General features: G+C 42.8%; 1 protein-coding gene across 18 annotated transcripts in view; it reads right to left on the bottom strand.

Annotated features, from left to right (window-relative positions):
• The window catches only part of LOC308197640 (uncharacterized protein), a 628,187-nt gene that overhangs the window by 456,932 nt on the left and 146,030 nt on the right, over positions 1 to 25,225 (bottom strand). For 2 of the 18 annotated variants that reach the window (XR_013953175.1, XR_013953176.1), the window contains one exon: positions 6,848 to 16,193. The exons of 13 other annotated variants lie outside the window; for them this stretch is intronic. The gene's annotated coding sequence lies outside the window, so the exon portion shown is untranslated. 3 more of the 18 variants (XR_013953174.1, XR_013953180.1, XR_013953172.1) reach the window with 3 other exon arrangements.

Genomic DNA, 25,225 nt, shown 5'->3' with positions numbered 1-25,225 from the left:
AGTTACAGCAAAAGCTTTGTTCCAGAATAATCAGAACAATGCATGGTGCCCATTTTAGACTCCTCCCCCTCCCCTTTTTTTTTTTATTTTAGACACTACCCATTTTTAGATCTATTCAAACAAGTTCAGAGTCATGATTTCTAACACCTTTCCAAATAAAGACTAAAGCCACATCTATCTGTAAGTATGTGTCTGTATTTATATGCACACACAGTATAACTACCATTAGAAAAGATTGAGATGTCTCCAGCTAAAGAGAAAAGATGAGATAATATAATACAGTAAATTAAATAAAGTCTCCTCAGAGAGACAGAAGGCACTGATCAGCTCTGAAGATTGCATTTAGTCCCTGTCAAAGATAATGAGATAGCAGACACACACAAAGGTCATCAGATGTCTGAAACACTGGCTCTGGTCTCCCGCCTCCTAATAAAAGATGCATGTTCACTTGATTTTTCTGGGGAAGATATGCTCACTGGTGAAGTTAATTGGTAGTGCTCAGAGTTTGTTTTATCTATTGACACGGTAACAAATACTAATGGACTCAATGCTCAGGCGTGCTGAGGATTAAAATCAGCCCTCAGCTTTAATCTGCAGCTACTTTCAAACTTTGCTGGACACTGTGCCGTGCAATCTTCTAAGAATTTAAGCAAATGTCAAAAGTGAAATATGCCCTTCCTTGCAATCCTTCATCCTTTTATAGAATTGGTATGATTAAGTGTGATTGCTTTTACAACATATAGACAGGCAACAGAGTTAGATTTACAGAAACTACAGCCAGAGCTGACAAATCAGAAATGAAAATTATACTCCCCCCCTCTCCCCCTGATTCAGCTGGGCTCGACCAGAGCTTCAGCTCTGCTTGGTGCACACACTGAATTTACAGCCTTGTGCTAAGGAACCTCCTGTGTCCTTATGACTTCTCAATAACATAGCTTAGTGCAACTTTGAAGCTATCCTATCAACATGCTCTGACAGACAACAATTATTTAAGCTCAGAAGTAATGTAGGATCATCTCTTTCAGCTCAGCCCTACTGGCAAAACGTTTTGTCTGATACAGTCATGAGCTCAGTCAAGAACACTGGTCTCACCAGTCTAAGGCTAACGGGCGGACACAAGCCAGGTCAAAGTGGAACTCTGCAGCTATGCAAAAAATATCTCAGTTAATGACCCACGGCCCTGCCTTACATGCAGACAAGAGGGACACCAACACTGGTGGTGGGATGCAGAAGAGACCTGTGGAACCACCTCAGGAGGAGCTTGCCCAGCTCTGCCATTACACACAAGCTGTCCTCCTTTTATTGGGCTTGCGACCAGCCACATGTGTTCCCACCTCTTCTTTGGCAGTCACACTGATTTCAGCACCTCTCCTCGATTCTGGCTAAAACTTTCTGAATGCTTCAAGGATTACTGGGAAAAGAAGTGATGGGAAGAGGGCCTAGCACATGGGACTACCTCATTTTGACCTTTTCCCTGCAGAGGACAAAATTATTAGGACAAGAATCTGTTTTCTTAGAGGAAGGAAGAAAAGGAGAGCAAAAGGCAAAGAACTGGGAAAAAGAGACAATGATGAACTTGTCTCCCTTCTTCATGATACAAGGATGCACAATAGGACAAGTCTGGGCCAGTCCTGGCTTTCTTATTTGCAGTATTAAATCTACTCATTTTTGTCAATGGAAAGTTAAACATAAAACTGACTTTTGGCCTGAAAATTGCACGGTGTTTGCACTGCATTTACTGTGCACATTTACTGAGTACACTCACACACAGCAGAGAGAGGAGACACAAGATATCACACATTTTGATCTTCTGACTGCCCGCTATAGCTCTCCTTCCAACACACTCCCTGACATGGCTGAGTTGCTCAGCTGAACTCTCAATCCCAGGGGGCTTCCCTTAAAGGAGTCCCCCGCACCTGCTGCAAGCCAGCCCCAACCCCTGTCCTGGGCCAGGAGCAAAGGGTGCTCAGGCAGAGGTGGAATGAGTGATGGGGATGCAGGATTCCCTGTGCCTGCAATTTTCATTCAGGCATTGTCAGCTGAGATTAGTTCACTACTCCACAATAAAGAGGTTTTGTTTTTTGTTTTCCCAAAATTGTTTAACATCGGATATGCAACCTTTTTAGTCCCATTACCCAGATAAATTGTTATTTTGTTTCCTGATTACAAGTAGAATCATGCTTCCAGCGCAAGGAACACCACTTATTAGGAGTGTTCTTTAAAATGTTCTCCATATGAATAGCACACCACAAATATTCCTGCCTAACTGCAGTATTTGCAATGGAAATTCACTCACTGGACAGACTGATTTTATTATTTTTTAGGTTAATTGGTCCTCACAGCTGTAGACAGCACAAGGGTTTGGGGAAGATTCACAAAGCTGCCTAAAATTAGGAGAAGGACAGCCAATGAGCTCCGAATTACTCCTCTGGGAAGCTGGACGTTGGCACACCTGCCCTCTCTGATCTCACCTTTAAAAGCAGGCAAGTGAGAAACAGCATTAAGTGTGGTTTTGGTTACAGCTGTCATCCTGCTTTCAAACTGAGAAGATACATCCAAACACCGTCCTACCACAGGATTTCAGGTACTTTTACTGCTTTTCGTGCTGGAAGGAAGCAAGGTTCAGGTATCAGAGCAAAGTAAAGCAGGAAGAAATGATAAAAGGAAACAAAATGCTGTTTAAGGACTCTACTTACCTAATTTATGGCTAAAGGAAGAGCCATGTCCAAGTGTCTGTGACTATTTCTGAACTTCTGTGCACACTGACCTAACTGTGAATTGCAGATGGTCATGTAGAAACCAGTGCTTCACAAATTATCCATAGTAATGCTCTTTTTCAGGTAATACAGAAAGAAAAAAAAAATCCAATTTGCGCAGATGGTAAATCCACAGCTTAAATTAAAAGATGGTCCTTTATTATCCAAGGTTTAAATTGAGGCACTAAATGTGCAGATTTAATAAGCTCCCCCACAATTTACTGTCATACCACCTCCACTGGGGAAAGTGCAGGGTTGGCAAGGAGGGGGGCGAGGTAGGGGGAGGACGGAGTCTGAAAGCTAATATGAAACATAATTTTTTTCTGAGTGCAGAAGATAAAATTCCTGCTGTAGGCCATTTAGCAGCCGAACTACTGACCGCTCCATTCCTATATGAAAGGAAGCAATTCCCACGAATGCAAATGACTCTACAGACTGACTAGGGTACATGAAGTTACACAACATCAGGTTATCACAGATACATACAGCATTCAAAATTCATTTTTCCTTGCTGGTGAAATGTTGTCTCCTAGATATTCCTAAAAGAAAACTGCCATAAAACACACACACACACACACACACACAATTCAGCTACCACAAAGCAAAGACTTTTATGCTTGAAAATAAGAAAGATGCTTCTTCCATTGCACCTTGTTGCAGCAGAGACTAAAATCACTCATTACCTTTTGAGGTTTATCTCATTTGGCCCAGCTCTCTAATAATATTTATCCAACACTGCATTTAGGTACTCAGTTGCTTCCATTTTCTTGATTACAGATGATTGGCAGTCTAAAACACATCACCACATTTATAAGCAGGGAGGGAGGGGAAAAGCACAGCATTTTGGCCAGGCTGGCATTTATTGACGGTTGGCCTGTAATTCTGCATCACACGCATTTAATAGGAGCAGTGCCACTAACTTCAGAGACTTTGAATCAGGATTTTACCTGGCTCTGAACAATATCCTAGCTCTGACTGCTCCATGCATGTCTGCTTTCCAAATTTAGAGGGCAGCTACTTCCCACCAGTGAAAACTCCTGAAAATGCAGTTCCATAACCCTTCCTGCCAGCAAGGGCAAATAGAGTTGAGTATGTAAGCTGAACCAGTTCCCCACCAGGCTAGGGGAGGAGGCAGCCAAATAGCTGGTAAGACGCAAGCCTAACAAACACACCTGTTGAGCTCTCAGCAAGAGCTAAGCATCACTCAAAGACACTGAGAGGCTGTATAACACCTCTGCATAAGAAAAGAGGCACTGTAGGTCAGAATACTGCAGTGGATGATGAACACAGGAGAGCAGGAACATTGCAGCAGCACTACAGCATGACCCACACTACCACACAGAAGTGAAGCAGCAATTCAGATAATGAATAAACTGGGTGAATGAACATGGGAAGCTGAGAGTTTAGTGCTGGAATGAGATGGATAAAATGAGATGGACAGATTCAGAGGACAGTAACAGCAGAGGTAAGGCACACTTTAGAGAAGAAACAATATGCTAGCTTGTTTAATTATTAGAGAAAGAAAATTGATGCTACAAGAGGCTTATAAGGCAGATGTAATTGGTGATATATCTTCCACATCAAACAATCCAAAGAAAATCTATCGTTAACCTTATGGATAAGATTAAGGGCAGACATATTTTCTGGTAATAAATAAATAAATGCAGTTGGTCATGAGGGCTTTGGTGAGTTAGATGGCTCATGACTGGCTCCCCCCCTTTAGAGACTTACCCAAAGAGCTGGAAGTGTTGCCATCTTACCTTCACTGACATTTTAGAGGGCCAGAACAATTTCTGATCTGAACTGGCTGAATTGCTCCTAGAAATGTACACCCTGCTCCCTTGACTACTGTGGTGACTAAATGTCTTGGTTAAATGCTTGAAATGCATTGGGATAAACATATATAAGACATTCAAGCAAGATACAAGAGGCCCAGTTAGGGTGAGGAGCCAGAGCTGCTTCCTGCCTGGCAGACTTCACCATCTTCCCCAGGTCTGATGGGTCTCCAATAGGAAACACTTGCGCTTGCCCCTCTGCTTTGCTTTAATGATTCAGGTGCTTCATGCAGACTAAGATGAGAGAGCAGTCCTTCTTCTGAGCCTTGATAACCTGCTGTAATGGAGGAATTTGCTTGTACTGGAACTTAGGAAGAGAAACAGCAAATCGCAAACAACAGCAGTGGGAAAGTAGTCACCAAAACAGCAAAGAATGCCGCATTTTTCATGCTACCACCAGGTGATTCATTCAGACAGCTGGCTACAATGACAGATAAAGACCTTAATGCCTCTGTGGTCCCGTATTCGAGCAAAGGATATGCTGGAGAAGCTTGAGGGAGGCTAATGAAATGGATTAAAGCAGTAAGGTGTCTTGCAGTGTTACTGCTTGAAAGCTGATTAATTCATTCAGGGGGTGTCAGACTGTTTCTGCAACAGAAGACAGAAAAGTGAGAAACCTCAAAGACCTTACTTAAATAAGTTCTACTAATCTAGTGGCTAGCAGTTCATTATTACCAAATCCCTTTGTGTTTTTCAAGGCTTTATAGTAAATGTGAGGCTTTGGAATTTAAATTCACCAGGAATGATAACCATGTAAAGTGCTCCAGCATACAGCCTACAATTCAATGAAGACTTTCCTTTACAAAATGTTGTTGCAACGTTTTCCTAAGAAATTCATAGTGACACCTTTAAAAAATGCTTCACACAGAAATATCTTGTTTAGGAAACCTGATACAAATAATGAAATGAGAAGAAGACAATAGCTCTCTGTAAAGGAGGGGGGATGTTAAAATATATTGTTTAAAATATGGGTGCTTACTGCTGTCTCTTCATCCACCACATTATCCATCTGCTTTCTGTTTGAGAGCATGCAGAAGAATACCCAAAGCAGAAATCCATCTAGCTTGTTCCTGGGGACTACTGGCATGAGATTTCTTTCACCATTTCAGCTGAGATATTCAAGGCTTGTGTATATGTTACTCAGTAGGAAAATGCTTCTTTATTCCCAAGGCTTCAGAAGTAGCATAACTGATTAGGACAGCACTGCATATTTATGTACAGAGGAATAATTGCATTCGCTCTAGAGCCATCAAGGCTGTAATTCACATGAGGGTTTCGGGCTTACTCCATAAATCATGGTAAGATTGGTTGCATTGTTTATTATTGCTAGGAAAGCTTCACCAACGTGTGTAGCTTTGCACTGCAGGTGCTGCACACTCACCAAGCGCAGAAGCTGCTCGTGCAAAGCCCCGGTAAGCACTGGCAGCACGCGCTCCACCTGCCAGCCCCTGGTCCACAGCAGCTGACAAAATGCACTGAGTGAGCAAACCAGACATCATCTAGCGTCAAGTCACCAACTGATGCTAGAAAAAGGCTACTGTTACACATGTAAAAACATTGAGGCTGGCAAATACCAGTTATTTACCAGGTGATTTACCAGCTAAATGACAGGTTACAAAGGGGGAAGGCAGCCACCCATATCAAAGGTGTCCAAAGAGCAGACTCTGGCTCCAAAAGCCCAAAAGAAGCCCTGGATTCTTCTTCGAAGATATTTAATCATAGACATGCAATTCCATAAGTAATACAAAAATGAAGACTCTTTCTATCAAGAATCTCCCATCGAGGTTTTTTGGTTAATCATTTTTCCACACACTAAGCATGTATATATTCAAGATCCTTAGCTGTACAAGGCAATTTATGTGCGATTTCCCCATCTGTACTTCCTTCTTGTAAAATACTCCAGGAGTCTCGTGCAGACCTTTGTCTGATGGACTGCAAGCATTCCACATCCTAGCCCACCACAAATGCTCTCAAACCCACCAGTATTTCACATGAGCAGTTACCTAGTTAGATTTTACAGTCTTCAGGCCTGCATAGCCTCGATTCGTGCACACACAGCGTTTTATTTGGTTGTGGTTCAGATGGATGCACAACAACCTGGTACTGTCCTTCCCTGTATTTGCACACCTCTTGGCAAGCAGTACGCCACGTGTCCGGCCGTACAGTGCTGCATTCCACATTTGTCTTCACTTGCCCTTTTAGCTCACTGCCTTTTTCTCCTTAGAGAGATAAATTGTATCAGTTAAAGGACACGGACAGACAAGCCTTTTATCAAAAAGGAGAAGAGGCAAGAAGAGGACAGCAAGAAAAGCATTTGTCTGTACATCTGGGCAGAGCGAGCTCACACATTTAGCACAGGAGGTATTGCGTCTTTTCTTACGTGTAGATAAACCTGCAAGCTTACTTCTCCCCATGGTACAATACAATAATACAAAACCAACCTGACCAAGAGAGGATAGAATTTTAAAAGAAAGACTTGGTTCCTTAAGTCACTTAACTCGGAAAGCAGCTCAACAGATGCAACGTGACTTAACCCCAGTAGGATCCTGGAGATTGAGCACGCAGGCAGAGTTTTCCCAGTTCCCCCAGTGCCTTCTACATTTTAAGACAAGAAAGGTGTAAAATGGAACACACTACTTTCTGCAGCATAGGGCTGTGCATTCAGCTGCTGAGAACCACTTCTCTGCTGCTATCAATCATCAGGCCACCACCAACAGCAGGCATCAGAGAAAAAAGGAGAAACTGAGACTGATTTCACACTCCACCCAAATGAACAGATTTGAGCCAGACCACAAAGCTAATGATCACTGATAAAGCCTGGCAAGAAGTGAACAACTTGATAACGTGACGGTTTGGCAGAATCCACTGGTATTTTCTGAAGTCTGAGCCGTGCTCACATGGCGTAAATCATTCCTGCCCAAGTTGTCTCACACTCAATTAGCCATTTTGCAGGAACAAGGAGTCACCGCAGAACATGTGCCGCAGCCAGAACGTGCAACTCCATCTGCAGAAACTTAAAAATAGACACATACAAGGCAAGGGATGCAGGAAGAGCAAAACAAACTCTCTTCCCTCTTCTCAAGATGGGCTCACCTTGGAAGGTGGACTCCCAAAGCCTTCCATCTAAATCACCCACTTAAATCAACAAGCTACCTTCAGTAGCAGATAGGTAATAATGTTCACTTCTTTCAGCAGTTTAAAAAAAAAAAAAAAGATGGTATCTCCATATCTAAATGTATGCTTATCCATGAATACTGAATCAGTGGTTACAGGCCAATTGGAGATGGGCTTTTACAGTCTTATTTCTGCGGTTGCAGGCCATTCTGGAAAACACAAGCAAAACTCTCTTTTGCCCAGATTCAGCTATTCAGTGAAGACAGGCTGTGTGTATGGAAGGGAGAACAGCACCCAATTACAATCTCTCCCCAGTTCATGTATAGGACCCTGCATGTATTCAAGTGTCTCTCCATCACACTGAGTGATTAATCTAATTTGAATCAGTGCAACATACTCAGTACAACAAACACTGCAAGATAAAAAAACATTTGAGTAGCTGCCTGAAGTATACTGACGGGTTCAGCACACATAGCAGAGACAGGGAAGTTATAACTGCTACAGTCCAATGTAACTATAAAGCAAACTGAAAAGACAGCTGTGCACAAAAAGTTAATGTAAAAAAACTCATGTTATGAACAAGAACTGGTACTGTTATTAAATATACGGTAGCAATAGGGATGAATGAACAAGGGAAGGTTTTAGCACTCCGAATTTTTAGCCAGACCTGACAGATAGGAAGAGAGGAAAACATTTGGCTGCCAGATCATCTTGAAGGTCTTTTCCAGCCTTCATGATTCTGTGTTACACTGATGAGAGGCTAGAGCCTGAGCTGGAAAACATCATGTGGAATGTGTGGAATAAGGTAGATAAGGCTGCAGTTTGCTAGGTCCTGCATTTTGGCCACCTAACCTTACCCATAAAAGTGACCTAGAAGAAAGCTGGAGAGGGACTCTGTCAGGGAGTGTAGCCATGGAACCAGGAATAATGGCTTTGAACAAATGGAGGGGAGATTTAGGTTAGATCTGACGTGAGGAAGAAATTCTTCACTCGGAGCACAAAGCGCACATGGGAATTAGGGCTGAAGATGCACCTTGCTTCTGTTCTTTTCCGTAAAGAATAGAATGAAATTACCTAAAAAGCAGTGTTAAAAATAAACCCAGGGCACAGGATGGGAGGTGCAGGGCAGTCCCTGTGGCCGAGGGGCAGCCTTTCTCTCTGGCAAGCCAAATGGCCCGGGGGAGCCAGCCCCAGAAAAGGGGCCCTCAGCCCCCCAAGCCTCCTCCTTGTCCACGTGAGGGCATCTTCCAGGCTGCTTCCAACACAGCCGCCTTTGGCCACGCGTGGGCCACTCCATCACAGAGGCTTGCTGAGGTCACAGTGGCCACCACTGCCCCGCCTTTGCTGCGGGCCCTATAAAACAGGCCCCCTGCAGCTGGCCCAGCATTCGCTGAGCATCTATAGTCCGGAGCACAGAGCGGGACCCAGTAATGGCCGTAAACCAGAGGGCAGCGTCGGACCCATGCATGAAAATCAAGCCGACAGTGGCGTGGGACCGAGGTGTGGGACTGGACGACCCCCTGGTTCGGCACCCTGGCCTGAGAACATTCCGGACGGAAGGCATCCCGTTTGGGCAGTCCCGGGCAAGGACTGCCTTAGCCTTCTGCCCAACACCGTGGAGCCCATGGAGCTGGATCCACCAGATGTGGAGGAACGGGTGGAAGTGGATCCACCTCTGCCGGGACAGGCCTGGGACTACTGCGGCATGTCTTTGTGCTCTGCCATCCGAGAGCACCACCAGCATCGCAGGAGTGCCCGGCGAGCCCCCTACTCGTTGCTCAGGCTCCATCGCAAGCATTAGCTTGGAGACACCAAACACCACGGACATCCCGCAGGCTTGCCTGCAAGATGTCCCGGCAATAAACAGCTCTTGCCGATTCTCAGAGGTTGTGTGAGTGCTTCTTTTTTGGGAGGGATGGGTTGAAGTTGTGCCAGGGGAGGTTTAGGTTGGATATTAGGAAGAACTTCTTTTCCAAAAGGGCTGTTAGGCATTGGAATGGGCTGCCCAGGGAAGTGGTTGAGTCACCATCCCTGGAGGTCTTGAAAAGACATTTAGATGTAGAGCTTAGTGATCTGGTTTAGTGGAGGACTTGGTAGTGTTAGGTCAGAGGTTGGGCTAGGTGATCTTGGAGGTCTCTTCCAACCTAGGTGACTCTGTGACTCTGTGCTTTATTTTGGGCAAAACTAGACAAGAAGCCCTCATCTTGCTTTCTTTGGAGGAAATCCTCCTAATAAAAGAAGAAAAGAAAAACACAAACAAGAAATGGACATTATGTTTTCACAGAGATCGGGCCTCATTCAACCTCCCTTGAGATACAAGCATTAAAAATTCACCATTAAAACCTTGATTAGAATCCATGGCAACAGGCTGCGCCCTGAAGAGCACCACTCCTCTCTGCTAGGAGAAGCGGGAGTACAAGAGCAGCACACAGACGCAGCTTCTCAGTGAACACAAGGAAAGCCAGGAATAATACTGTCCAAAACCAATCATATTTTTTCTCTACATACCTTACCCTTCAAATAACTGAGTGTCCTTCAAATGATTTCTTCATTTAAGGAGGAAGCATTATCCTTTCCTGTGCCCCACTAATGTTTTTGACCTCCTGCTTTTGGCTCAGGCTCAGTGCTCTGACAGCATGAGCCGCACAGTTAATACTTGCAGTGAATTCCCATTCAGTAAGCTTTCGATGAAGACGCATGTTACACAGGCACATATTTCAGACTGGAAACTCAAATCCCACATGACTTATTTAGAAGAAGTACCTAAACGAATAAGCTCTTTAGTCTTCCAGTTGTTGAAGTCCCAGACACAAAGGTCACAAGTCTTGGCTGAGGAGTATCAGTAAGGACAACTTACATCCTCTGCCTTTGGGGATGTTAGCAGCAGCTATCCGAGAGGTGCACAAAAAACAGCACTCTCAAACACTGGCATACTTTTAGAAACTTACAGCTCTCATTCTGATTTCCACAGCATCAGCTTCTGCAGAGAGAGAAGCTGGTTTCTAATTAAAGCTTGTGGCTACACTAAAAAAGGCATTTAAAATTACCGTGTTAAGAGTGTCACCTAGAAAAACAATATCCCACATAAAGGTGACCAGGAAACTTCTGCAGGCTGCATTTGTGGTGGCTTCACACCCACAGGTAGCCAAGCTCCACCATGCCACTCTCAGTCCCCCTCCTCAAAAGAAGAGGGAGAGAAAATACAAAGAAAAAGGGCTCGTGGATTGCAATAAGGACAGGGAGATCTCTCACCAATTACCATCACGGGCAAGGCAGACTCAGCATAGGGAGATTCATGTAACTTATTGCCTACTGCTACTAACAGACTCAAACTAAAAGCAAACTAAAAACACCTACTAAAAACAATACAGGATTATAAGAAGGATGTCAAGAAAAGCCCTTTTGAGTTTCCTCTTTCTCTGCAATTCAGCTTTCTGACAAATGGGCAGTACATGGAAAACCACAGTAACTGTCAGTCCTCTAATGTCTACCACAGGTATGATGCAGGTCACTGCGTACCAAAGTCATGCTCTTCCGAGTCCATCTGCTCTTCTCTATACAGAGAAGTTGATTTTGTGTATGGAGCCACTGCCACGTGAGGCATTCACACACAGATGCGTTTGCTGATGTAACTCAGCTGATCACAGGACAGAGGTAAGATGAAGCTCCATTGTCTCACCAGATCCCTCCGTTTCTACAGCTGCCAATATATCCAGGAGTCAGAGAAGCAGCCATACGACTGTTAGCAAATTCTTTTGTTCAGCTGCCAGTACTTCTACATTGTCCCTAAGATCTGAGGCATTCTCTTTGTCTCCATAATTTCCTCTCCCTGTTTCAAGCCTTGCTGTATCATTTTATCATCCCATATGTCCAGGACCGCAAGCTATTGCTACTCATTTATATGAAAAAGGATTTCTGCTGAACAAATTACAGAAAGAGTTCTTCTCTTGTAGCTATATTCTTTTTAAAAAATGTCAGTAGAACATGCAAAAATAATAGCCTGCCTCTGCCAGGAAGGAACTATAAGGAAATACACATTTCTCTTCTGAGTTGGATCCTCTAAGTTGAATATACACGATAAAATAGTACTCTGCTGCACATTACTCCCCTGATGGGATCACAGATGGCTTGGACTCTTTAGTGAAGTCTAAAGAAATCACCCACTTACAACAACTGCTGCATCCATTCGGTGTCTCAGTTTTAAAAGCGCCCTTTGCAGTTCTGTTCACAGGGCTGAGGGCGTCAGCACCCTGCCTTCTTTTTCTCCATGTCCCACAGGGCAAGAGCAGCCATGTTTACGTTATTCTTGACAGATCTTGTGGGGCGAACGCTCTCTTCAAGAAAAATCCATCATGTTCAGGATTCCTCTAAAACTTTTCCTATTTTTTTTTCTTTCAAATTGCCTTTCTTGTCCCAGCTACCTTGTATGCACGAGCAGATTACTCCCTGACTTGTTACAATAGCCTTGTGGCGCGTGGTGCTTTCCATTTGTGGGTCAGTGAGTGGTTTTTGTTGAGTGCTAAGTGATTCTAAGGTTCTGCAATTCTATAAAAAGAAATCCCCTTCCTCACGGCTTAATTTTTCCTAAGAATTGCTGAATACCATAATTCAAAATTTTACACTGTAGGGAAAGACTAGTTTAATTTGACCTTTTTTGCTAGGCATTGGTTCCACGGTTTTCTTCTTTTGTTATCTATCCCCTGTAACAACGCTAAACACCTCTTCAGAGCTCAGAAACCTCTCTAATTCATTATTACAATAATTAGAGGCTTTTCTAGAGACATGTCCAATGTCTCTGTAAGTAATTGGCATAACAGAACAAATACTACCCTCTGAGATGAGTAGAAATACTTTAAGGGTGCCTCTCTTTTCCACTAAGTACATTGCATAAAGCGTCCCAATATGAAGTCTGAAGCTGGTCAACAGTGAGACAGGACCGGGACATCCTGAGCCTCCACAAGCAGCATCGCCACCAAACAGCAACAGCTCAGCATTAAAACTGGCACAAAACTCATGTGAATTTGTATCCAGAGACTGAAATTTCCTCCCTTGAGGAACTTACATTAATAAATCCCTGTCTTGTTAGGATGAGACACTTGTCTTCTGGAAACTGGCACAGGTACATTTGAGACCACCCTTTCTCTTGTTAAAAGTTACTGGAAGTAATATAGATATAAATCACTTGATGAACTTTTCCCTGCTTCCCTCCTTACTGGACACCTTCCTTATCGTAACCTCCTCCTTCATGAGGTCAAACCTTTCCCCGGAGACTTACAGTTTGTACTGCCTCTTCAGGGTGTTGCACGTATTCCTCTGCCAACCACATTTTCATGCCCCTTCACCACTCCAGGTTGAGGACTATGAACTATGCTGGAAACTGGTTGTGATGGGAAGGAAGGCTGCTCGGCTGCACAGCCTTGGGCATGGTGAGAAGGGAGCGTTCCCTCCCCGCAATCACATACACTGAGGAGATGACACAACTGGAGAAACATAAAAGCAAACTAAGGAGAAAATGATTACCAAATACGCTCTTCTTTTTTAAACTTGGAAAGCTCTTTAAAGCTGGCGCTGACATAAATAAGGACCTGCAGCTTTTCAAAAAGCATTTCAGTTGAGCATATAACTAAAACCATAGGGAAGATTTAGAGCACAAAGGAAAAAGAATACAATATACAGGAAGCTGTACTAAGGCATAGCTTTCCATTGATGTCAAAACAACAGCATAAAGGATCGTAAGAAAGACTTATGGGGGGTGAGGACGAAAATAACAGTCATCTTCATCAAAACTCTACTTAGAAAACTCCTGAGAAGTTGCCTATTAAAATCAGACATAGGAACGAAAACCCTTTAATTTACTTGCAGAAATACTTTCAGCACAGGAGCTGCAGATTTACGAATGCCAAACTATGCTATCAGCCAAAGACCAGCTGTATCTTCCAGAACCGAAGTCATCTTCTAGTCGCTGACAAGCTCTGTATGGCTCTTTAAATTAAAGGCACACTTTTAATTAAACGAGTATGTTTTTCTCCTCAAGTCCACTACCTCCTATCTTCTATTTTTAGATATCTCTCTCTCCCATTTCAATTTACCATTAATCACAAGTCCAAAAAAAGACCGTAATTATTGAGGTTGACTTTTTAGCGTCTTTTGCTGGGGACACAGCACAAAGCTACTAGTCATTTGAGGAGAAAAAAAGACGTGGTGACCCTAAAAGACCCTGAACCACCTGAAAATGCTTTGAGAAGCAGAAATGTTCATACATAAAAGCAAATGATCACATCCCTTTGTCTAAGGAATCTTAGCTGTGGGCACAAGTATCGCACACCAGGGCTGGCCAAAGGTGGCACTTTGCCTGAGAAAATGAGCCCACCAGAAAGCCCAAGAACTGGGAAGTACGGTGCGGATGCTCCTGCTCTCTCCATGGTGGTACTGAGCTTCATCCTGTCCAGGTGATGTTTGGATTTTGAACTGGGAGTATTCCAGCCCAGCTTTCCTGTGTAATGGAGAACGCTGCCCATTCCCTAAGGCACCCAAGCAGCCCTTCAGATAATTCACACCAGCTGAGCACCAGTGCAGACGATCAGCAGCAGACCTCAAAATGAAGCTGCACTCTAGCTTGATGGCTGTAAATTGGTATAAGCAATTTATCTGTATAATCCCACATAGATACTAACAAATAACTTATTTACTAATTTGCAAAGCTATAAGAAAACAGTGTCAAATAGATGGCATTTTAGTTTCAGCCTTAACTTTGGATTTGACTCTGGGCTTCTCAGCCTTGCTGTTGCATGCGGACTACTTCTGCATGGGCTTATGTCCTACAGATTAGATCCAAAACTACTTGAAAATCAGTGTTGAACGTGGTCCAGGACTTTGGCCAGGGAAAACAAAACCAGAGTGGAAGCAGCAGGTGACATTACCTTCCTGTTCAGTGTCCAGCACTCTTTCACAGGTTGTGGAAGCCTTGAATTTCACGTCTTTTTCTGCCCCAAAACTAAAATAATAGTACAAGAACTTCTTGTACAACAAAATATGAAAATGGAAGAGTAGGGAAAAATAGCCCCCGTTGATGGAGGGGGGAAGGGGAATACTGTGCAAGTGCCTACAGATTTTACGGTGTCCCCATAAACATGATGCACAATAGTAATAAAGGCAGACTAATGCGATATGAAAAGGACAGTTACAACAATACGAAGTGGTCAATCATACACCTGGCTTGACAATTTTATTACTGCAATGGGTCATTATTACAACAGGACATTTTAGCTCCCATAAGATATTTCAAGGGGAAAAGATGACTACCGGACAAGGTACATTACAAACGCAGTAATTACATCCCACAGCTGTATTTCACCAAAAGGAAAAGACAACAACATATCATAAGCCAGAATGACACCCAAACCTTTATTCTGAATCACAGTAAGCCTTCCGACATAATTTTACAGGAAGTCTTTTGTTTCTCCTAATTCCCTGTCAAAAAAAATCTGACTCTACCTATGCAGAAAATGATAACTTCATTTGCCTGAAAAGAAGTGTTTTCCTGTGATCCTTTTCTTAAAGATAACAATCTTTTGCATATGTACTCAGCTTAGACAACTCATTGCCCACTCACTGGTCTGTTTATTATCCTCCCAATCCGTTACTCTCCATGACAGCACTTTCAATTAAAAAAAAAAAAAAAAGAAAAAACTTCAACCCTAGGTGATGAAACCCACAGTCCACATGATGAGTTTCTACACTACTGGATCTCCAAAGTCTGGTCTTCTCAGAAAAGCCCATCCCTTCCTCCCTTCCTGTCACCATCATGTGATTTTGGCTCAACTTTTCTGAAGCTTTCTGTGAAATAATATCAAGAAAAATAAAATAAAATTAAATTTAAATTTTAAAAAAGGAAAAAGAAAAGACTTCTGATTTTTCCAATTAATCCTCTGTATTTTCCTGATGACTTAAATGACCACTGGACCAAAAAGAGTGACAAGTCTTTTGTCCTGATTCCACGGATATTCTCACAATATAATTTTATGCCAAGCCAGAGGACCATATATTTATTCATGGCTGCACAAATGGGAAGAAAAGGGTTGCAGTCAACCCAAGCAACGCAGCTGACAGCACCTATAAACTTCCAGACATGAGACAGCAATCCTCCCTCTGAACTAGCCATCTGTTGTTTCAGTCCCTATCTACATCATGACTTACAGTATAAGGAGCCATTATACAATACAGGAATGTTTCAGATTTCTAAAGTCTGTACAGTTTGTTTCTGACATTATAAACTGTAAAAGGAATACAGAGATAACAAAAGGAAAATAATGACATCCTGGTAAAGTACATGTCCACAACTTTCTGTTACTGGGCCGTGTTTCCGCCAAATGAAGCCATGTCTGGATGCCAAGTGTAATCTCACTGACCTCCATAACGAGTAGCTCAGAATCAGGCTTCACAGCCTACACGTAGCTGAAGCCAGAGTCCCAAACAAAGTGCCAGATCCCTGTAAAGTCAGCAATGGAGACAGGCTTTAGCTTGAAACAATGTAAAATAAATTATACCTAGGAAATGCTTCATTATCCTATGCCTGGTACGACTGTATTATCCATTGTAGCCACAAGAATGTGCGGTAGTAAAACTGATTCAAGAGATGACAACAAAATGCTCTGTTTTCAACCTTTTTAAAAAATCCAGATAAATTGCCAGCAAACGTACCACCTTCAGCAATTTCTATTTGTTCTCCTTCTGCGGAATTTTTCTAATCGCAACATGTAGATGAACTTACTTTTAAGTTTATTAACAGAAATGGCAGACAGTCTCTGTGAAAGCATCGATTGAAGCAACAACATGTATCTTTTAATTAAATGGTATATCATAAAAAGGCTGTTATCACTTTGCAAAAGTCAAAACATATTCCTGCAGGGCAAAAATCAGCCTCAGACTATACAAGATAACTGCTTTCAAATGGGTTTATGTCTCCAAGACAGTGAGATGAGTCTTCAATTAAAATTCTTTCAGAAAAGGCCCTGTGCTATCCGAGAACATTTGCTGAAGAACTGTCTCATGTCTTCCAGTCTAACAGGCGCAGTGGTGACTTCTTAATCATGCCTCTAGCATGTGCTAGCAATGAAACATGAACAGATTCTAGAGCTGATTTTATTTTGTGCCTTAAGATGGCAGATTTTTCTTACCACAAAAACAACCACCTCAGCCCTACTCATGATTTTATACTACTGGGCAGCAAAATGCTTTCTCTTTTTCGCAAACAAACAAATTACTGAACATTATGTATACAGTGTTGGGAAGAAAAAAAAAAAGAGAATTCAGAGTGACTCAGATCTTACTGTAAAGCTGATAGAAGAACTCACATTTACTCGGCTGCAATTATTTATGAAAAGACTCGCAGACATTCATTTCTCCAAGGAGCACTATGTACCTGTTAACTAAAAAGCATCTGATATGAAACATCACTGCAAGGAAAAGGAGACAGGCATAGCTGCCATCATCTCATCTTTTTCCTACATTAAACAGATTAAATTAGTTATACCTAATTTGGAGTGCTTTATCTTGAGCAATCAACTCCAATAGATGAGGCCAGCAGGCCCTTTATTTGGACTTCTTTGTTGCACGCTGGCAAAGCAACACATTCATAAACCCAACTTAAGCACCAGTGGCTGCTTTATGATGCCCAAGTGATAAAAATCACTTAGAGCTTATCAGTCACTATGCACCTCAATTTATTAGAGGGCACTTTATTCTAGTTGCTAACATAAATGACTGGAAAACAGAAATCTTTAGCTTATTTCCTGCTGCATATCTGCTTCCTCACTTAAATTATTTTGTTCACATGTTGCAAAGTTTATTTCTAGATTTATATCCAGCTGAGAAGCTTTAAGAAATCTTTGTGGGAAAACCGCATTAAACTGGATATATTCAAGACAGTGAATTATCTTTTATTACACAAAGATTTTACTCTGTAATAACTCTGAATATGACCTTTGCTTTATGTTATAGTCATCACATTGGAGTAAGACCGCCAGATTGTGAACTCACCTTGAAAATTAGCCGAGTGATGGTTCGCTCAAGCCTCTTGCTAAGAGGTACAGCAGAGTGGAGTAGTTATGAGTCAGCCAGCAAGGCCTGGCGATGCTGAGCGACTCATCCCTCCTGAAAGCAACAGTTGTCTTTGTGTAGGTTGAACAGCACCTTACCAGAAAGGATCTCACAGCAGCAAAGACTCTAGAGATATACAAGCCTTAGGACAGAGCATGATCTCCACGAGATGTGGCTTCAGAGACCCACCACCTGAAAACATGTGGGTTATGGGATCTGTTCTGGAAGGGTACAAGAATGCCACTAATGGGAAATATCATTCCACCAGTTATTACTCCAAATTGGCTCAAATATACGCTGGGTTCAGATTTAAATTCATTGAAACTAACTAGCAACTCTCCCCGTAAGAAGACGAAGCCACGCTGCAATAGAAGATGGTTCTGTACTGATGAAAACGGAAGCACTGCTGTCACCTCCACTGCTATGTGCCAGGGAAGCCATCGTGCAAAATTTCTAACTGGAGACAGCTGAGGAATTAACTCATTTAAATTCTATTTAGATCTCTTGGGCCAAGAAACTTTTGCAAAATCTAACAAGTATCGTTAACTAGAAAAAAAACTCCACTTTTCAATTGTAAATTTTTGAATTAACTTCATAATTTGAAATAAATCCATTTTGTTATGGAGTTTTGAATACACATATTTTTAACAAAACATTAGCAAAGGCATATTTCTGCATATTGTTCCTGTCAAAGCCGCATTCACTTATGAACTGGAGCTACTGTTACTCAAAAGTTCAGGAACCTTCAAATATCGCCCAAACAAGTATTTTTCAGTTTGAAATGGAAAACGCAAACATGAAATTTCATCAATGTTTATATTTACTTGGGAATTTTGCACCTCAATTACTTGGACAAATTAAGATATTTTTCTCATATTTAAGAGATCTGCCCAGACACAAATAACATTATAAATATGTATAAATGCATGAGCTATAAAACATGCAAATATCATCCTAAAACTGGGTTTGCATTTGGAAGCTCAGAATACTGGCTCTTTTCTTCTAGTTCTTCAGAAAATCATAGTTCAGAAGTCAATCAGGAGCTATATTCATGAAAAATAGTTGAACAACATGCAAACAGCTATGCTGCTTGCTGCAACATTGCTGCCATAGATCGCTGCAAAAATACCGGCATTTAGCCTGTTGCACAGCCACTATAAACAGGGAAAATAAAATATATAGCTCTGAATAACTATGACATCTTTCATATATTTTTCAGATCACAAACATCCAGACCTTTTTTAAAACGAGATCAATAAAGCTGGATTCTCAAATGTCTTCACTCTCTTTCATAGCTAAAAATACGTCTCAAATATGAAGCGGGCTGAAAATAAACTGAGACAAATCAATATGGGTGCCCCTAGAGCACAGACAATTTCTGTGAGAGGCAGTTGCAGCAGAGAAAGGCAGCGGGGCCTGTAGGAAAGGCAGAGCAATCCTGGGAGAAGGTTTTAGCATCAGCAAGATGGAAAAGATACGGATTCACTATCTCCATTTCACACTTTTTCCCAGCAGAGCTCTGGTGCAAATTAAATCTGTGGTTTTTGCAGCAATGGGAAATGATCAAAGTAATTTAGTAGAAGAAATCCCCCCCAAATTCCTTTCAGATGTGAACCCCAGGGAGATGAACCTGACTCATTTCTTGCAGAAGCAAAATACAAACTCCTGCCTAATCACTACAGGCATTACAAATGTGGCAAAAGTGACTGTTTTGTGAAATGAAAAGCACCGAGCACAAACAGGTAATCATGGATACACGGCAAGGGCCTGGCCACCTAGCAAAGCACCAGGCAGACGCAGCATCCAGCCTGTTAAAATCTCTTCTCGCAGCTCCACAGCACACCAGGTCTCTTTAGCAGTGGCTGAACAACAGCTTCTCAACCCTCAGCATTTATTGGGCTCTTTTCAGACAGGGCTTTCTCCTCCAGAAGCTTTCAGTGGGTTTCTAGGAGAACAACTGAACGGCTAAATCACAAAAGGCCTTAAAACGTGGATAACTGTGTAACTGTCTTCTGACTCAGAGTGCCTGACGATCTCCAGCACACATGAACACTTTTGCTTAGGTGGATTTACGACACGAGCGACTTGGGGGGCTCAAACTGCAGGACTTGTCAGTGCCACCAGACAGGTGCAGTGCTGTCCAGCCCCCTCCGAGGTTACCTTTTTGGCAGGTTTGAGAACTTGAAGGGCAGTCTCCGTTATGTGAAAACGTTACGATCCCCCGAGCAAAGACAGTGAAAGCCTTTTTTAAGTCGATTGCTCCTGTCCAGCTACACTGTAACAGGATGTGGACAATGAGGGCAGCCAGACCTTCCTCATTTTTCATGCCACAACTCAAGCAGTGGCAGAGGGAGGTCTGGAGCAGCAGCTCTCCACCACAGGTTGGTCAGTCAGGGCTGATGTGGTGGGTCACTCTTATTATACCTACTCAGCGCTGATCCATACCCTATCACTGCGCAGCGAACTATATATCCATCAATCTATACCCAATTACTGCACCTCCTGCGTTTATCGATGGCTTTCAGGAGGCGAGCAGATCAGTAAGCACCCAAAGGCAGCCACTAGCTGTCTGCCACTTATCAAACAAGCTGCAAGCACCCCCAGTGACGTGCCAGCGCAGCTCCACCGTCACAGTGCGGAGGGTTTCGGAAGGCAAACCGGGGAGGCGAGACACAATTAAGCACATTATTCCCCTCTGCAGCATCAGTCTGCTTTCTAGGAGCCTGAAAAGACCAGTCAGCGGAGCAGAGCTTTTTACTGGTGCTATCACATTAATTGCCAAATTATTTCTTTATATGATGCATAACAAGCACAGACAAAAGCTTAAGAGAAGACATGGACATTTTGCAAATGGGAGATTCTCAACAGCCAGTTATTGTTGAGGCCAGTATGAATGGTATTTGCTGCTTTTTGGTTTTGATTTTTTTTTCTTTTCATTTCCAGGTAATGCTGTTATGTGGTCATTTGAGAGGGGGCTGCAATTATGGGGAAAGAAGGTAACCTTTACCCACGGTAATGGGGATACAAGGGAGACTCAGGGCTGCTTAATTTCTGTATGCCTCCTGGCACAGCCTGCTCGTTCATTTCTGCGGGGACTGTACTTCTGAATAACACCCAGTCACCTTTTCCCAAATTGGTCTCTATGTGAATTGAACACGACGGCAAATATTGGTCATAAATAAACAAGGAACTGAGAAGAATACATGGAAGAATGTCATTACTGTGGTTATTCAGTAAAGGCTTTGTGACACATCTCCTGGTTGTGGCCACCTTTTTGCTTTCTTTTTTTCCCCACCCTCTTCCTTCCCACTTACTGCTTTTGTGAGCAGAGAGACCTTTTCAGTAGGGATTTGAATGAGGCAGGGTGGTTCGCTGCACGCTTGCAGAAGGGTGTCCACACGCAGAAGGTAGCTCCTGGTGAGACAGGAAAAGAGGGATACGGGGAAAAGACGAAATGAAGAGTAGAGAATGCCACTGGCACAAGGCACAGAAACTGACATGGGCAAGCAGAACAAGCAATGATGATAATGAATTGCAAGCATGAAAATTTTGATGTCAGTCTCTTGACTAAAGAATAGCTTAGCTTGGTTAATAACAAAGAAAAACAGAAGTGAAATAGATGAGAAAGGAAATGCTTGGACAGCAGTTAAGAAATGTGACTGAAGAATGTAGATTTAAGTATTTTATTTGCATATTCAGTATGGAACAATTTGGTTCCACACTGACTTCCACGCTGTACCACTAAATAAAAAGGCCCACTTTTGTCACCTATCACTGCACAGTTGTGTCCAAACAGCTGAACTCTTCACATCCCCAACAACAGGGTCACATCCTGTCCATTGGCTGGGAGCGATCTACATGCCAACTGCAGAGAGCAAAACTAAGGGAGTGCCTCTGCTGATGTTTTAACAGTACAGGTGGCTGCAAGCCCTGACACTATTTAATCTCGCAAGTAACCCAGATGCGAGGGAAGAAGGAACATTAGGGATGAAGACAAATTTGATCATCTGCCTCAGTGGTGAATGCAGCAGTGGTGACATAAAACAACACAGACAAGGATATAACAGAGCATGGGAGGTGAGATCATGAACTCAGATTTGGGAAGAGCAAACCTGGAACAATACTAAGCACATACACAGACTGCCCAGAGTAAAGGCTTGCCTAATCATCCTTCAGAGTCTCCTCTCCCTCACAATATTTTGAGAATCATAGCCTAAGACTTAAAACCCAGGGCGCAGGATGGGAGGTGCAGGGCAGTCCCCGTGGCCAAGGGGCAGCCTTTCTCTCTGGCAAGCCAAATGGCCCGGGGGAGCCAGCCCCAGATAAGGGGCCCTCAGCCCCCCACCCCTCCTCCTTGTCCACGTGAGGGCATCTTCCAGGCCGCTCCCAACACAGCTGCCTTTGGCCACGCGTGGGCCACTCCATCACAGAGGCTTGCTGAGGTCACAGTGGCCACCACTGCCCCGCCTTTGCTGCGGGCCCTATAAAACAGGCCCCCTGCAGCCGGCCCAGCAATCGCTGAGCATCTAGGCCCTCTGACTGCCAGCTTGTGCGGCAGGAGGAAGACTAGAAGAGCAAGGCGAGCAGCAGGCCTCCTTGGTGTGCGAGGACAGCGATGCCGTCCGGTGAAGCACCAAGAAGGAATGCACCTGAGCAGAAGGAGATGTGTCGTGGGCGGAGGGATAGCGCCGGCGGCACAAGAGACACCAGTGCCCAAGGGACCTCTGGCACCCAGCCCACAGACACATACAGGCGGTACCACTGAGCACCACCAGCATCGCAGGAGTGCCCGGCGAGCCCCCTACTCGTTGCTCAGGCTCCATCGCAAGCATTAGCTTGGAGACACCAAACACCACGGACATCCCGCAGCCTTGCCTGCAAGATGTCCCGGCAATAAACAGCTCTTGCCGATTCTCAGAGGTTGTGCGAGTGCTTCTTTTTTGGGAGGGAATGGGCTAAAGTTGCCCCAGGGGAGGTTTAGGTTGGATATTAGGAAGAACTTCTTTACCGAAAGGGTTGTTAGGCATTGGAATGGGCTGCCCAGGGAAGTGGCTGAGTCACCATCCCTGGAGGTCTTGAAAAGACGTTTAGATGTAGAGCTGAGCGATATGGTTTAGTGGAGGACTTGTTAGTGTTAGGTCAGAGGTTGGGCTAGGTGATCTTGGAGGTCTCTTCCAACCTAGGTGACTCTGTGACTCTGTGATCTGATAGTGAAACTCCTAATGGGATCAGCAAAAACAGATGACTTGAAAACTCATGTAACTGTTAGAGATCTCAGTTTTCTTCCTAGCAAGGATACACTGCACAGGCTTTTACGAACAGTAGACTAGTGATATTGCTAGCTTCTGGTATTTTTAATATTTCACTGTTTCATTGGCAGTAGAAAGTAAAAATTGGATTCTGCAAATTTTGCACTTTTTTGCACTTTTTGCTGTTTCCCTCAAGATCCAGGCTTTGACATAAAACAAAAAATCCTTGTGTTTATATGTATTTACATTACAAAGACCCTCCACAGTAAAAAGCACTGCCCTTTTTTTTTTGTTTTTAAGCTTAGTCATGCAGATACCTGCCTCAAGCCAATTAAAAAAAAAAAAAAAGTAATAGCAAAAGAAGGAATAGCATTCCCCCCATCTGCTCCCATCAATGGTGTCTTAATTTCAAAGATTAGTAGACATTCTTTAAAGGATATCATACTAATACTTGGATTAATCTGTTAGAGGGTCACCTTCACTATGGAAAAAGATTTAATCTCTACCATGAAAGATAAAAATATGGACCAACCAATATAGTTGCCTCTGAAAAAGTCTAGTTGAACTACTTAATTTGTAATTCAGGCACATGTGCACATTAAAAACAGTAATTAATTATACATTCCAACACCTAGCATAAAATACCATCAGTTCTTTGTTTCCTAGGGACCAACTGAAAATAAAAAAAAAATTTAAACTGAGCTTAAGAAAAGTCCTTTACAAACACTACAGACAGGGTATGTACTTAATTGTGCATGGCTAGATTCATTTGGTCCCTGCATCATTTTGTATAGTATTCATCACAGTTGATCATGTATTAAATAAAATGAGTTACCATGATAAAAATCAGGCTGAAAAAAGGACTTACTCTTCCCTCAAACAGTTTGGCTGTAAATAAGTGATCTAAAAAAAATGCAGCAGGAACTTGCAGTGCTGACTATGACTACACTGACTATGCCTGTACATAGCTAAAACCTCTGCCATATTTTCTATGCTTTAAGAAGCTTCCCTAATCCAGGGTGTTTAAGGAATTAAAATGTTTGCTTCCATTTCTCCCCCCAAGTGTCTTCAACTTTGCCAGCACAGTAAAATGCAAATGTACACGTCTGGAAAGGAATGGACAGGTTTTGAAAGAGAACACAGTTGAAATCACAGCAAAAAAAGGCTGCCATTAACTCTCAGGTGGGCTAAGCCTGCTCCCTAATGGGAATCCAAGGTCCTTTAATGCTAACAGCTCAGGAAGAGCTCTGACTATTTCCCATCTCTGAATTAAAAGGCACATTTCAAGATTCAGACAAGCAGCAGGCAACTCTGAAGTCCCATAGTCAATAGCTCAATTGAATAAACCACTACTGGGCAACACGTATTGTTTCTGCCAAAAAATGGGTTTTTAAAAGCTGTCTGTACCAAATGCTCGTGAAGCTCACCCAGCACGCTGTTTCAATCAACTGAGGCAACTCTTATTGTAAGAAGCACACCTATGCAACATGATTTTGCTCAGCTTGTGCTTCCACAAAGCAACTGGTTCTGCTTCTTAATATAGTTAGGATACATCTTATGTTTCTTGCACATTATTATGAAAGCATAATTTCCACCCTTTTCAAGTGATAATACAGCTGGATTCCTCACCATAGGCCACCTACCTGAACATACCCTTGAGGACAAAAACATCCTCACCAAAAACAAATGTAAAAAAAAACCTATCAAAATCAACTGCACATTAAATCACCACGTTGTTTGTTTCTATGTTAAAGAGACAGTAGTTTTTATTAAGCTCCAACTAGCGATGATTTATCAGAAGTCTCTTTCCTCACTCCAGAAGCGAAGTGCCAAGACACCACACTGTGTGCCCCAGCTGAGTTTTCAGGCTTTTTTTCCAAACTGACCCACCACATTTTGAAAGGTCAGATCCGAGAACTGTGCAAAGTCTGATAAAATATCTGGCTCTGAGTTGTGCACAAACGAGAGAGGAAGAGGACGGTATAAAGTCGCTTTGTGACTTTAACCATGTGCGACATGGAGTCTCACCATTTTAATACACTTGGCTAAAAAAGCAACTTCAGTAACAGGAGGAGTATGAAATGAGAAGAAAAAGGAGTGAGTCTTTCCTGCTTTTAGCACTTAGAAATCTAGAAAAGTAGAAAAGTGAAGGAGACAATAAATGCACATCCAT

Source organism: Anser brachyrhynchus (assembly GCF_964034855.1).
Source record: "Anser brachyrhynchus genome assembly, chromosome: 6".
Taxonomy (NCBI): domain Eukaryota; kingdom Metazoa; phylum Chordata; class Aves; order Anseriformes; family Anatidae; genus Anser; species Anser brachyrhynchus.
Note: the sequence above shows the minus strand (reverse complement) of the source record. Positions and strands in the feature narration are given on the sequence as shown.